Source organism: Eublepharis macularius, chromosome 18 (assembly GCF_028583425.1).
Source record: "Eublepharis macularius isolate TG4126 chromosome 18, MPM_Emac_v1.0, whole genome shotgun sequence".
NCBI classification, from domain to species: Eukaryota; Metazoa; Chordata; class Lepidosauria; order Squamata; family Eublepharidae; genus Eublepharis; species Eublepharis macularius.
In genome coordinates this window covers 29,815,121-29,830,808 of record NC_072807.1, presented here as the reverse complement: position 1 = coordinate 29,830,808, position 15,688 = coordinate 29,815,121, and positions in this window count along the sequence as shown.

Genomic DNA, 15,688 nt, shown 5'->3' with positions numbered 1-15,688 from the left:
TGCCTGCTGCACAGATCTTAACGGATCATAGAAAGAGATCATCCTTCAGTTAGGTGGAGTTCCAGGCCATGAAGGAATGTCAAGGTTTACACCAGCACTTTGCACTCAGCTTGGAAGCTCTGGATCCAACCCTATATTTTTGAAGGAAGATAAAATCGATCACATTTGAGTAAAACAAATAGTTTTAAAAATGCCAACAGTCTAGTATGGGTGCACATAAGTGTAATAAGTTTAGGCAAAATTAAAAAAAATCCTCTAGCACGCTTAACCTATGTTTGAACGGTAGCTGCTGCGTCTCAAGTCTGTGCAGGCAAGTCACCTCCAATATTGGCAGTGATTATAGGACGGATCTTTCATAAACACTGAAAACGAATCCTCTCTCAGGACCAATTAATATACTTTGGTGGCGCGATTTTCCAAAAAGTCGGCCTCCCCAGAGTCTGGACAGGATGCGCAAGGTACAGTGCTTCTGCAAAGAAATGCCCAAGGGAATTGGGCAATTTCCATCCATGCCAAGGTAGCTCCTCATTTTCAGGGCATTTCTCAGGTGTGATTGACAACACTGCGAGGGTGACTCAAGAGGGTCGGCATGCAAATTGGCAGCCTGGACTCCTTGGCAGGAATTGTGACATTCCGGCAATATGTCAATCAGGATCAGGTTTCTCACAGTCCAACCCATAACATCAAACAACACGATGTTTTCGAGTTGCCAAGATATAATACTTCCTAACATAGAGCTAATTTAATACCCCTTGTTCCGACAATACTCACTATACAAGGACCGCTAGCTCTTCTTAGCCACGCCGACTGTACCTTTGCAGGCGGAACCTCTTGCTGTTATCTAACCGCATCGTATGCTTGTATGTGAATATGGATCTCATGACGGGCAGGTTCCCCGCTTGTTGCTTCTGTGACCCACAAACGACCCGGTTTTAAAAATAGACCTTCCCTTTCATCACCGCAACCAGATGCTCATGATTAGGTTACACAGCAGGGAAAATTAGGAGGAGGGATTCTGCATCTTCCTTTGCTAAATTTACCAAGAAAACTCGTGTCACCGTGAAGGTCTTCTCGGTCTATCGTTCCACTCTCTTCTTTGTTCTCTCTCAGTTAAGGATCAAACCAAATGGGATGGCTGGAAAATTTGTAAATAGATGGCCGGTATATATTTTAAAAGCTATAAATAGCAACCACCACGAGAGGCCTCTGATTTATTTACTTCATGTATATCCTGCCTTTATCCCAATGAGGACTCAACGTGACTCATATTGTTCTCTCCAATTTATCCTCGCAACAACCCTGGAAGGTAGGCTAGGCTAAAAGCATGTGACAGGCCCAAGGTCACCCAGCAAGCTTCCATGGCAGATAGGAGATTCAAACATGGATATCCCAGACACTAGTCCAATGGTTGAACTGCTGCGTGGCAGCATCTTGGGGTTGGGGGTGTTAACCCTTAGCTCATGCTATAGCCTCAACTTCCAACAACCCTGAATTCCTGCTATTGCTACTTGCACCCAACTTGGGGAAATATGTAGTTCGCTTGTATGTTTCCCCCAACAATGGTGCTTGAGATAATCTTTGCTGGCAACAGATTAGTGAACTAGATGAACTGCTGAACCTAACATTGCAGGGTAATTGTTATGCCATGCCCTCTGACAGTGGCCAAGGGCAACAGAGAGCATGGCTCTGGTACTTCTAATTGGCACCAAGAGAGAATGTCAACACATCCCATCTCTCCTGCGGGCCAAGCAGTACCTCCCAAGATTTCCTCTTGCGCACAACTATACATTCTTGTCTGGGAGCCATGCAAGGCCTGAGCACCGGGGAAAAGAGAAATGGCGAGTCGCGATCAGAAGCAGATGAGGTGACTGCTCCTGACTGGCAGTGCCAGCAACCTGGGACACCCTTTGAAAGACCCTCCCTGACAGTCTAGGTAGTTAGGGAAGCAAGAGGAAAGAGCTATATTTCAGGATTAGAATACAGGCACACTTAGCTGAATTGTTATTTTATGCTTCTGCTGCTGTTTATTATATTACTTTTATAGCCAATTGTTCTGTTGATGTTAAGGGTGTTTTTTTAAGTACTGGTTTTATGGATGAATTCACCGTTGGCTTCAATGCGGCCATATTCTTAGAGTCTCTCTCTCTAAACAAGACATCTTACACAGGGATGGCTCAAGTACGACATCTTACACTTGTTATCCCATTGTGGATACACATGCATTGCTAGGAACAGGGCCAGCCCGCCCATTGAGGCCAGCCTGGCAGCCGCCTCAGTGCGCTAAGGCGCCAGAGGGGGTGCCGGCTCAGGAGCAGGGGCAAACGCCACGCTGCCACCGGGAGCCAGGAGTGCATGCTGGCGGCAGCAGCGTGGGGCAGCTGAGCGGGCAGCCTCCCGTTCAGTTGCTCTGCGGGCCAGGCGCAGCTGGTGGCCAGGGCAGCGTGATGACATCACGTGCACCCAGCCCTGCGTGATGACATCACACGCAGTAATGTCATCATGCAGGCTGGCGCATGCGCACACAGAGGCAGCCCTTAAGCTGCCTCAGGTGCCAGTGACGCTGGTGCTGGCCCTGGCTAGAAAGACAGAATACACTTGAATATAAGACCACACAGAAAGTAAGCCACTTGAGCGTCCCTTTCCATAAGCCTCCTTGGGAACAGATTGTACTAAGAATGCAGAATCTTTTAAAATAAACAACAAAGAAGATCCTGGGATCAAACTCAAGATATCTCTGATTAAAGGGATTGCCATTAGTAGGGCTTAGCAGGATCTGTTATCAGTAAGAGCAGTTTTTGAGGAATACAAATAGACAGTGCTTGCAGAACGGGCAACGGTCCCAGAAGGGTTGCCCACAAGAGCAGACGGACCAATAGTTTGACTCTTTATACGACTGATTCACACAACTAGCTTCATAGGAAACCAGAGATGAAGACAAGTAGGGTATTTCTAATTCTATTCTATTCAGTCACAAAAGTGTATTAGATCCAAAGGAGTTAGTCTGTAGTTGCATAATAGTAAAGAGTCCAGTGGCACCTTAGGAGCTCTTGTAAGACCACCAGTCCAACAAGCTCAGATCTATCAGCTATGTCCCATCAGATCTACAAAGTCTTGGGTAAAAGGTGTCCTTTCAGGTTCTGCTACCTGCAGCTTTTCAACTGAAGAAGAGCTGAACCTTAACCTTTCATATGCAAAGCAGATCCTCTTCCACTGAGTCACGGGCTGTTTCTTTTGTTTCCCAGGAAAACGGGATGGTGCAGGAATCGCTAAGTCAAAGGTGCCATCAAAGACTCTCACTACAACAAAGTTATTTGTCATTCACTACAAGTGGATACAGATACTGGGGTGAGTCCCATCATCCTACTATTTTGTTGATCAAAGTTTAATGATTAATTAAAATATTCATTTTTTACCTTTACAAGATTCATACCCTGCTTTTCTGCCATGCCTTGCAAATCTACCGGATGCGATTTCTGCTTTTTCTGCCCATGACCCTCTCCATGATGCCAAAAAATTATGTCTCCTTCCTGTCATGTCACTCTGATATGATGCATTTCCTATCACATGCTTGCACTTCAAAGAGTCCCAGTATGGAAAAGTTGAATTCCAGTGGTCAACCCACAGAATTAAAAGGCTAGTGGCAATTCGTAACAACAACATTCGATTTATATACCACCCCTCAAGACAACTTAAAACCCACTCAGAGCGGTTTACAAAGTGTGTTATTATTATCCTCACGACAATTCCCCTGTGAGGCGGGTGGGGCTGAGAGAGCTCTGAGAGAGCTGTGACTGACCCAAGGTCACCCGCCCAGCTGACTTCAAGCGGAGGAGTGGGGAATCAAACTTGGTTCTGCAAATTAGAGTGCCGCTGCTCTTAACCACTACACCAGACTGGATTTAGTCTTGGCTTGGAGGGGGGTAGTGCAGAAAGAGAAAAGGCCCAATTGCATATTTCTGTAAAATAGTCTGTGGCCTAATGCTGAAGCTAGTTGTTTTTTAAAAATTGGCCAGAGGGCAATTCTAATCCCAACTCTCTCGCAAAGGTTAAATTACACTGTGTTCCATGGCTTAGGTTTCACTAATTAGGGATACGTCTCAGGTTCATATGGTGACTCCTCAAAAATTTGGGGATAAGAGACTCGAGGGCCTCTTTATCCCTATTGCTCCTTTGTGCCAAGGGACAAAAGGACACACGGCCTTAGGGTTGGGTGGAATTCAGTCTTGACTTTTTTTGTTTACTAGGATCCCCATGGTATTTTAAATTTACAATGCCAGAGTTTGCATTCAAGATTTCTTAACAGTTGCAGCATCACCAACCTGTACCAGTGGCATGCTCGGAATGCAGGAGAAAGATTACGCTGAAGAATCTTGGCTCCCAATAGACATTCTGACCAAACTGGAATATTGGAAGAATCCCCCAAGATCCTTTGTTATCTTTGCTAATTCTGCTCCCCACCAGTCTGGAATGAGAGAAATGGGGCTGATTCACACATATGCATGGCTGGCTGCGCGCATTCTCTCTCAGAGCCAAGCTACAAGTGATGCCTGACACAGGTTGGACACTTGTCAGCTTCCCTCAAGTTTTGATGGGAAATGTAGGCATCCTGGTCTTGCAGCTGTAATGGAGAACCAAGCTGCAAGACCAGGACGCCTACATTTCCCATCAAAACTTGAGGGAAGCTGACAAGTGTCCAACCTGTGTCAGGCGTCATTTGTAGCTTGGCTGTCACTCTCTCAGACACAACACACATAATTTCTTAGCCATAGTTCCGCATACAGAAATGGTATATTACATGTTCTACCAAAATGATTGTTCCAATACTCAACATATTTAACTCCCTTGGCCTTACAAGCAAGACATATTTCATGATCTTCTTAACTAATTGGCAGCTTCACTGACTTAATCGCTTCCGAGATTCTGCCAAAACAATCAATGGAGCATTTAGGATTCCTAGGATCGTATTTTTCCCTAGCTTTGCAGCTATTTGATAACTATCCCCCCTAACAACTCGTCCATGAATTCTAAAGAATCACCATGGGATCAAGCAAGAAATCATATATGATTGTGTAGGAATTCTACAGGCAGTATATTTCAGTCGACAATGATATAGTGGATTGCATCAAACTACCTGCCAATGGCTTATGGGTGCTGACACTTCCTTAAGAAGGAGTGGTGATTTCTGTCAGTTCTTCTGTCCCACTGCATCTGTGTGTTTCTTCATTGACTTTCTTGTCAAGGAGTACCTAACACAGTTTAACGTGGTATTCTCTCCTCCATTTCATCTTTGCTGCCATGGTTCAGGTCTGTTTGTCCCCGTGGATACAATCACAAACTACAAGACTTTATAACAATGGCCGTTTTCACACTACTTACTGGCCACAGAACATTGCATCAAGCTCCTGGAATGACAGCATCTTCCTGGTGCTGTCGTTCCGGGAGCTTGGCGCAGTGTTCCATGGCTGGTAAGCAATGTGAAAACAGCCAATGTTTCTATTTAAAGTGCAAGGTGTTCAATTATAAATAACAGTAAATATAAAGCAATAAATCAAAGGGCACACTATTGGAAACTGAGGAGGGAACTGCTGGTGAACACTGAATGACCATGATTTGGTATGAATATTGAATATTGTTCCTTGAAAAAGAAACTGATGAAACAGGAAACAAGCTAGCATCCTGTTCGGACATCAGATTAGCTGAGACTGTTACACTTTGGTCCTGCGGGGCTTGGAAGGTGGCCAATCTTGATACACCTTGAGAGTGGAGTCTTGTCATCCAGTTGAAGGACCTAACCCATCTGATGAAGAGAGCTGTGGTTCTCGAAAGCTGATGATGCATCTGATGAAGAGAACTGTGGCTTTCGAAAGCTTATGCTACTATAAAGTTGGTTAGTCTTAAAGGTGCTACTGGACCCTTTACTGTTTTGTGACTGCAGGCTAACACAGCTAACTCCTCTGGATCTATGACCTAAAATAAAGTTACACAGTGAGAAACAGAGATATACTATACTCACCTCTTAAAGAATCCAACTGACATCTGCTTATATTATATTATCAGGAGAGTTTGAACTGCTGTTCCACCGTTCCACCAATACACGTGCACAGAGCAACAGTTTACTCAATGTTTATTAAGTACTATTTATTGTAATATTTATTGTACTATTTATTGAAGTATTTATAGTATTTATTGTACATTGATTTCTGTAATCCTGGTCTATATTGTACTTGTGTGATCCATGAATGAATTGCTATGCATTTATGAATGAAATTGCTCACGACTAGAATTACTATTAATTTTCATGTATACTAGGGCTGGCAATAGATTGAGTGCTATTTTTAGATGTATTGCCTTATATTCACTGTTGTTTATAATTGAGCACCTTGCACTTTAAATAGAAATATTGTTATAAATTCTTGTAGTTTGTGACTGTATCCACAGGGACAAGTTGTCTTTTGTTTGGAGCCCTTATTGGTTGTTACGGTTCAGGTCTGAGCTGGGAAGATCCTGTCCAAGTGATACTGCCAATTCTGAAGGGGCCATTTGGCTGAGCTTGCTCTCGGCCAACAGTGGCTCTTCAGAACAGTAACCTACCAGGAACATTCTCAGTTTGCTCATGGGCTGGCCCTCCCCTGCATTCCTCTCTTTTTCAGCATGTGCCCTGCTGCTGCTCTTACTCATGGAAATGGGTGTTGTGCAAGAGACCGTGCCCAAAGGAAGACTTCTCCTTTGAGCTGCTTTGCCTAAAAAAAAACCCCCAAAGGTCGCCAACACACATGAGATCAAGCGGAAGAAAATGAATCTCTTCCCAAGGAAGTCAAGGGCCGTGTGATTTCCCTGTGTGTGGGAGCAGATGCAAGAAAGCTTTCTTCCTGGTCACAATGGGAATGCCTCATTTCCTGTATCTGGCTGGCTTCCAGCCAGTTCACACAACTGCTGTGCGTGGGGCCAGCTGCTTTACCATTCAGCCATCCAAACTGTAAACAGCAAGCCCAGATCCCAATCTGGCATACTTCGGCAACCTTGGAATACTGGAAGACTCATCAGAAGAAAGGTTTTGCTCACACTCTCAGGCCTAACTAAATGTTCTGTTTTTCCAGGTTTATCCCTAGATTGGATCATGGTCATGTTGTGGGAACTCCCAAGTGCACAGGGACCCAATTCGGATTGGCAGGGGTCATTTCGTAGAAAAAGAGCTGGAGGAACTCATTAGCATAGCTCATTAGCATACCTCATTAGCATATGCCACGCCTCTTGCAATCACCAGAAGTGTGTCATTGGTATAACTGATTTGCATATGCCACACACCCTGACATCACCTATTCTGGCTGTTTTGGACCCAATCCTGGCCATTCAGGGCCGAAATTGGGCCCAAAATGGCAAAAAGGGGATGAAAATGACTGAAAAGGGGCCCAAAATGGTCAGGATCGGGCTGCTGCTGAGCAGGAGAGTGATCCACCACCCGTCAGAGGCCCGATCTGGGCTGTTTTGGCCCCAATCCAGGCTGAAACAGGCCCAAAATGGCCAAGAGTCAGGTGGGGGGGGGACCTGACATGTGACCTCTTTGGGGAACAGCTGGAACTGCATTCCTGTGCATTCTCCCTCAAAATGAGCCCTGTGGATTGGGAATATGGTATATAGGAAGACGGGGCTGAGACCTTTCCTCCTGTGTTGTTTGCCCTACCAGAAATGGCCTTTGGGAAGCTACTATTTCTATACGGGGGCTGCGCATGTACTGAGAGGGCTCCATGTCAGTTTCTCAGAGGCTCCCAAGGGCCACTTCAGGGCCAACAAACCAAAATTCTTTGGAAAGAGGACTGAGTACTAGTCTGCAGACAGAAGCAGTGAACACGCAAAACTACAACACACATTTTCAAAGCAACCCACACTCATACATCTGAATTGCTGTTGCATTGAAGTATATTTTTAAAAATGTAGCCAAATGAGAACGTGCTAAAAGCTTTTACATAAAATTTAAGATAATAGGAGATTAAGACATTTGATCCTTATGGATGGTCTTAAGTTCTTCCATACCACAGACAACAACAATAACAAGTTTGCTATATGCCGCACTTCTAGACACATTAGTGCCCCACTCAGAGCAGTGAACAAGGTCAGTGTTATTATCCCCACAATACAGGTGAAGAGCTGGGCTGAGAAGATTGCCTTATCCAAGGCTACCTGCTGAGCTCATGGCAGTCGTGAGATTCCAACCAGCAAAGTGCTGATAAGCAACCAAACCACTTAACCACTACGCTTCATTAGCGCTTCCCTTAAATGTCATGTCTGGAGTGGCTCGGGTCTTCATTGGGGCTTTCGTTGGTATTCGCATCTATTTCCATATTTCAGCCTCCTCCTTCCAGCCCCCCCAGTCTCCTCTGCAGTATCCTGCCTGCCTGCCTGCCTGCCTTCCAGAGAGTATAAGCAAAACATGTGGCCCAGCAGGCAGGCAGGCAGGCCCAGAAAAAGCATAGAGAATGGAACATTAAGCAAACAAGACCTCCTTCCACTTACGTATTATACAATCAAAAAGCTGCTTTCCCTCCCACCAAAGATTGGCAGGAAGTGGATTCTGATCAGTTAGTTTCCAAATGCAGATCCTTACACGCTACCATTATTTAGTGTTTTAGTAATCTGTACTGAATTTTGCTTTTCTGGAATGATCTTGTTCTCGTTTTGGTTTTGGTTAAACAAATGGTCTAGCATCAGCAACAGCTGAGCTGCATTTTAAGCAGCACTAATGGTGTTCCCCAGTAGTTGGGTACGAATAAATGACCCTATTAGTTCAAGAGCAAGAAAATGACTGTACAACAGAGCACCAATATAGCTTCAACAAAATATTCAGCCAACACAACCATTTTAGGACCTCAACCTGAAAATAAAAGGAGGAAAGCATAGAAGCGGTCTGGATTTCGCCTTCTTCCCCAGGAAGTGACAGGACACTTTTTTTACCATACAATAGGCTCATTAATACACCTTACACATTTCCACTTCCTCCATCCTTTCCCGTAGCTAATGATGCTACTGATGAAGTTCAGGCGTGGGACAGAGTCCCATGGGCTTCAGCCAACAGCAACAAAGAATTCACCTGTTTTCTTGTTTGGTTTCCAGATGTTTAATCCTGTGAGTAATAGTCACTGAGGGCATCTAAGGACTTTGTGACTGTGTTGTATGCAATACATGTGCAGATGTTACTCCTGCACAGGATTAATAAGTCAGAGCTTGCTGGGCAAAGATATCATGTTTTCCAAGATCAAAAAGAGTCCAGTAGCACCTTTAAGACTAACCAATTTTATTGTAGCATAAGCTTTCGAGAATCAAGTTCTCTTCGTCAGATGCCTGATACAGAGACTGGTCAAACACATGTTTTCCAAGAACACAGAATGAAGTGGGAGATCAAGACGGCAGAATTCTAGGCTACAGAATTCATTAGAGACTGTAAACAGGGGGATTGCATTTTTAATGCTTCCCCAAATAAACAACAACAACCCTCCTTGCACATAGTACTTCTAAGAAAAAGGGTTAGTATGGCCCTCTGCCTAATGTATTTGCTATATACAGGGGATTGTTATGCTGCGGAGCCATACAAAATACGAACTCCCACCAATAGTCTGAAATAGCACAGTCCACAATGCCAGCATCTCTTACGGTTTCCTCATTCTCTGTAATGTGCAGATTGGCTTTCAAAAAGCCACACCTTGTTGGGGAGAAAGTGCCATAGTGGACTTTCACTAATGCGAGTGCTTTGTAGATAGGTTTGCCACCTCCAGGTTGGGAAATTCCTGGAGATTTGGGGGGACACAGGCTTTGAGGAGTGGAGGGATCTCCACGGGGCATATAAAGCCATAAAGTCTACCCTCTGATGCAGCCATTTTTAAAATGGGAACTGATCTCTGTCGTCTAGCGACCAGTTGTTATTGTTTTAGCTCACCAAGCCCCACCTGGAGGTTGGCAACACTAACACATGAGGGGAAGGGGAGGTCAGAGACTATGACTTATCTTCAATAATGATATAATAAAGAAGATAATGAAAACAGGTCACCAAAGTCATTCTCATCCCCTTCCTAGATAGCAATTTCATTTTTCAGAGCAGGAAAAAGATGCTATGTATGCATTTCCATCACAGCATACCTTTTCTTTTTATTAAAACAAACACGCTGTTCTGCTTTGCTTCCTGCTAAAGCTCTTTAAAAAAAACCCCTAACTTATATTTCTGAACCTTTGGGTAGCATGCAATGACTGACGGTGATTCATATCCCTGGCTCTGTCTTCAAAATAAAGCCTGTCTAGATTAAATTTTATATTTAGGTAACGCAGGGCTCCCACAGTTACAAACCCAATTTCTTTATTTCGACAGGGAGATTTTAAGTTGCTCCTTAAACACGTTCATGCCAGTATAAAACCTAATGAGCAAGCGGCACCCAACAGGGAACCATGCAAAACTACATTCCAGTGGGAAGGTAAGTTCCTTATTGCATCCCACGTTATTCCTCCTTGCTCAGCCTGTTACTGGAAGCATACACACCTTAGGCCAAGACCAGTTGTGGCATAATTCAACACTGTTTCATTCTAGCACAATCACAAGAGCGCTTGTGCTATTTTCGACACGTACAGAAATTCCAACGCATGCTGTTGCAATCCTATTAGAGCTCAAAGCCATCCTTGCAAATAAAATCACAAAAGTTACTAGCCCACAAATGCCTTTACTAGCCTGTCTGGTCATACATGCCGGCTATTTGTGGCAGAAAAGAACCATGTTCTGTAAAGTTTCTGCGCATGGTATCCTGGAAGAATGGTGCCAGGCAAGGAGAGCAAGAGAAATGCCAGGCAATGAACTGCCGTTCGGCCATGAAGTGCCGTTTCAGTTTCCATTTTGGTCTGCAGTAGAAGAACAAAATTTGAGTCCAGTAGCACCTTAAAGACCAACAAGATTTCCAGGGTATAAACTTTCAAGAGTCAAGGCTCCACGAAGGGAGCTTTGAATCCTGTTGGTCTTTAAGGTGCTACTGGACTTTAATCTTGCCGTGAAGTGCAGTGGCTGACCTTGGGCATGTCTCTGGCTCTCAGCAAACTTTCCTTCCAAGGTTTTTGCAACAACACATCTGGTTTAGAAAACTAAGTTTAGAGACAACAACTGGCAATAATAAGGCATTGGAATTGAGAGGCAGCGTGTGTAGCGGTTAGAGTGCTAGATTTGGATCAGGGAGTCCCAGGTTCAAATCCTCTCTCTGCCACGGAAGCTTACGGCAGATGGACAGACAATTTCTGTGAACAGGGCATCCTGGCATTTAACTCAGTATAAGCCCTATGGAACCTGCAGTTTGCCAAACATAGGTGAGAAAAGCGACACCACCCGAAATCTTCTCTAATGCACAGTGACTAAAGATTCAAGAGCCCTGCATATTTTTTTTGAGGCCACCCCAAAATGTCTGGAAGAGCACTCCCTACAAACAAAGCCTGTTTTGATCATAGAGGAAATGCTTTGCTGTAATTGCAGTTCTAGCATTGAAGTTTCAGTTTCAATATTTTACTGTTGCAACAGCAATGCTGTGTTGGTGATACAGGAGGTGTGGTGTGTCAGGGCATGGAAGGAATGTGAACCTCTGGTGTTGGGTCCTTGCCTATAGGTCACCCCTCTGATCGCCTGCTTCTTTTACCCCTTCTGGCTTTAACAGCTGTCTAAAAGCCGAAATCTAACGTTTTTTTAAAAAATTATTTAATGTATGCCTGCCTTTCTCCCCAATGGGGACTTGAAGCAGCTTACATTGTTCTTCACTCCTCCATCTTATCTTCACAACAACCCTGTGAGTTAGGTTAGGCTGACAGTGTGTGACTGTTCCAAGGTCACCCAGCAATCTTCTGTGGCCAAGTGGGGATTTGAACCTGGGTATCCTAGATCCCAGTCCGACACTCTGACCACTATACCACACTGGCTGTCAATAGGTACATCCTTTTCTGGGAATGGAGATATGATGAAGGAGAATATGTCACCTGTTGAATTTCTGCCTGGCACTCAGCTGCTATAAAGGCAGAGATGCCCTAGCCAGAAAAAAGTGGCAGCTTTGTTAAGATTGCTCACGACTTGCCTACAAGATCCAAATGCATGCAAAGTGGACTTTTTAAAACAGAAAAACAAAAACTGGAGAGTATTTTGACACTTGCAGTCACATTTCCGTCTATTTCCAATTTATTTTCTTTTTTGTTGTTGTTGAGTTAAACCTCCACAAATGAACTAGTGAGAGAGTCATAATAACCAACAGGTCAATGACATAAGGAGCCCCATAGATATTATCATTGATTGCCATCAACGAAACAATCAATAATGCCCAAATAAGAACTTTTATGGTGGAACTTTTGTACTCTCTTCAGTGGGATGATTTCTCCAGCTAGCCATGATGCCAATATTAAATGGCTGGGGCGGGTATGGGGGGAGCTACTGCTGATTGTGCTATCCAGAATAGAACAAGGATCTTTGCTGAGTCATCCCTGACTGAGTTAATTTAGGGAAAGTTGCCCCAGCAAGTATGCCAAAGCAAACTCAAAAACTCTATTTCAGTCCAAGGCAGGACTGTAACCACAGAGCCTGCGGGGGGCTTTGCTACTCTCAGCAATGTTCCTCACTAATTCCCTGAAGTTTTTATTCTCACCCCAAAAGTAACTTTCTAGCCTTCTTGATTGTGGAGATATAAGGGAAAGTATGGAGGCAGCACTTTCCTCTTGGCCTCTTAGAAGGGGAGGTGAAACTGACAGAGCCTTTGGGAGGCAAAGAGGAAATTAACAAACCCTCTGAGCAGGATCTCCCTGGCTCTGTACAGAGAGAAAATTGACGAAGCCTTCCGATCTCTTTTAAAACTCAGCTTCCCAGCTAACATTGCGACTCCCTTCAAGTGCTCCTCCTCATGTAATTCGCCTCTTGTAGCTTGGCTCTAAGAAGGAAACCTGCTCCTGATTTTTCCAGTGTTCTATGAAGGATATAGGATAATTGATAGTTTGGAGTAGGCAGCTGTGTTGGTCTGTAGAAGAACAGCAGGATTTGAGTCCAGTGGCATCTTAGAGACCAACAAGATATTCAGGGTATAAGCTTTCGAGAGTCAAAGCTCCCTTCTTCAGATATGGATGACTGAAAAGCATGTGGCACTTAGTAAAATTATTATGATTTAATAAAACTGTAAAACTTTATACATATCTGGTTACTTGTATTTAGATGCTATCCCTGCAACAGTCCTCAGGGTAGCCTTAAAAGAGTCAGTGGTGTGTGAAGTTACTTGGATGTTTTAACTCTGCTATACCACCCAATAAGGACTGAAAGCAGCTTACAACATGATTTTTTTTATTTGATCCTCAAAACAACCCTGTGAGGAAGGCTGTGTGACTGTCCCAAGGTCATCCAGCTAGCTTCCATGGCAGAGTGGGGACTGTATCTGAAGAAGAGAGTTGCAACTCACGAAAGCTCATACCCTACCACAAATTTTTTGTTAGTCTTATAGGTGCTACTGGACTCTTGCTCTTTTCTACTGCTACAGACAGACTGACACGGCTGCCGATATAATCAGTGGCTCTTCTGCATCAGCCCTGTTGCCCACATGATCCAGCCCTCTGCCAGATGTCTGCAGAAGTATGAAGATCACCTCCCCAGTTTTTCTGTCCCAAGGGTTTGGTCCTATCTTGGAGACTCAGTTCTTTGTTACCAATCCTAGTAGTTGTTGACCAACTTGTCCTCCATGAATTTGTTTTGCCTCTTTTAAAAAGACTGTTTTTGCTTCTGACCATCACTGCTTTTGAGGGACAAGGGAATAACCAATACATGGCTGATTCCGCACACCTTGGATAGTGCACTCTCAATGCACTTTATCAATCGTTTGAGGTGGATTTTTTGTTCCACACACAAAAAAATCCGTTCCAAATGATCTATAAAGAGGATTGGAAGTGCATTATCCAACGTGTGCGGAATCACTCCATGTTGGCCTCATACTCTGAGTTCATCCCAGGTTTAAAATTAAGTGAGTCCTCCAATAAGGGGCTGATTCAAAGTTTACCTTCTTATGTGGGATGGATATCTCAGACAAAACTCATCACCAAGAGACTGGCCAGACATGACCTGGTGTGTGAGGACTCCTTCACACCACCTTTTCTGAAGTGGTGCTATTTAAGGGACAGCTTATGGAGTGTGACTCACTCGTTGTGTTTGCTGGAGACATGCAGTGTCCATCAGGAAATCACATGTACTGTATAAAGGGTGAAGTGGCATTTGGAGCAATGTACCTCTCTCTTTCTCTCTCTAGTTATTTTTATCTTGCCCTTCTACCAAGGATCTCGGAGCAGTATACATAACAACAACAACAACAACAACAACAACAACAACAACAACAACAACAACAACATTCAATTTATATACCGCCCTTCAGGATGACTTAACACTCACTCAGAGCGGTTTACAAAGTTTGCTATTATTATCTCCACAACAAAACACCCTGTGAGGTGGGTGCGGCTGAGAGAGCTCCGAGAGAGCCATGACTAGCCCAAGGTCACCCAGCTGGCTTCAAGTGGAGGAGTGGGGAATCAAACCTGGCTCTCCAGATTAGAGTCCCGCGCTCTTCACCACTACACCAAACTGGCTCTCACCAAACATGGCTGTCTCACCAAACTGTCTCACCAAACATGGCTTTTCTTTTCCCAATTGATCTACCTCACAACAGCCTTGTGAGGTAGATTAAGCTGAGAGACAACGAGAGGCCCAGGATCAGTTGATATGTTTCATGGCAGAGTGGAGATTTGAATTCTCCCAGATCCTAGCTGGGCTCTGTACCCCATTCTCAAGAGCAGGTCGCGTGTCTCCCCTTGCCTAGTGGAATCCCGTCCCTGTGAAAACAGAACAGCCAAGATGCTTTCCCCTGTGCAGATGAAAGACAGAATGCCCTAGAACAAACATTTCTCTCTTAGGATGAATTGTACTGCAAATATTAATTAAAAAAGAGGAGGACCATCCAAAACTCGCAGCCCCATCTTTATTGTCTCTTGATTACGAGCCAAAGACACACAAGTCAGAGGCTGTCCCCTGGTTTGTACTTGGGATTCTGCCATGGGTGGACTGCAAACAAGTGCCATTTGTTTCTAGTGGAACAGCCAAATAAGTGTGGACAAAGAAATCTGTATCTGGAACATGTCTCTGGTGGTTGCCTGCCAATTGTTAGCCTCAAACAGCCAACTGAACATTATCCCAAGGAAGGTTATATAATGGGGTGGGTGGGCGAGAGGTAGAGTTTTCAGATTTTCTTGACATTTGCATGGAACTTCTGTTCCCTCCATCACATCCTGGGCAATTAATCTTGGGGAGGGGGGAGATGCAACTCAACAAACCTAGAAATGCTTACTCAAAATGTGCGTAATACTAGCACACTGTTCCCCTTTAATTCCCTTTAAGCTCCCCATAAACACCTATCAAGATAATAAACTTTATTGAATGTGTACAGGTTGTAGCAAGGCTGTGATAAATACCAATGGATCTACTGGGAGATCAAAGGTTAGATTCCGACTAAACTGGCAATTTCCATTGATTCCCCTTTCCCACTGCAGGCTCCTGTCACGTTAAGAGCATCTTTTCAGGGAGATTGGTGGGCTGCAGTGTGTGTGTGTATGGGTGGCAAGGCAGGAAAGTTACATCCACTAATGGAAATTTTACTCTGGCTCCATC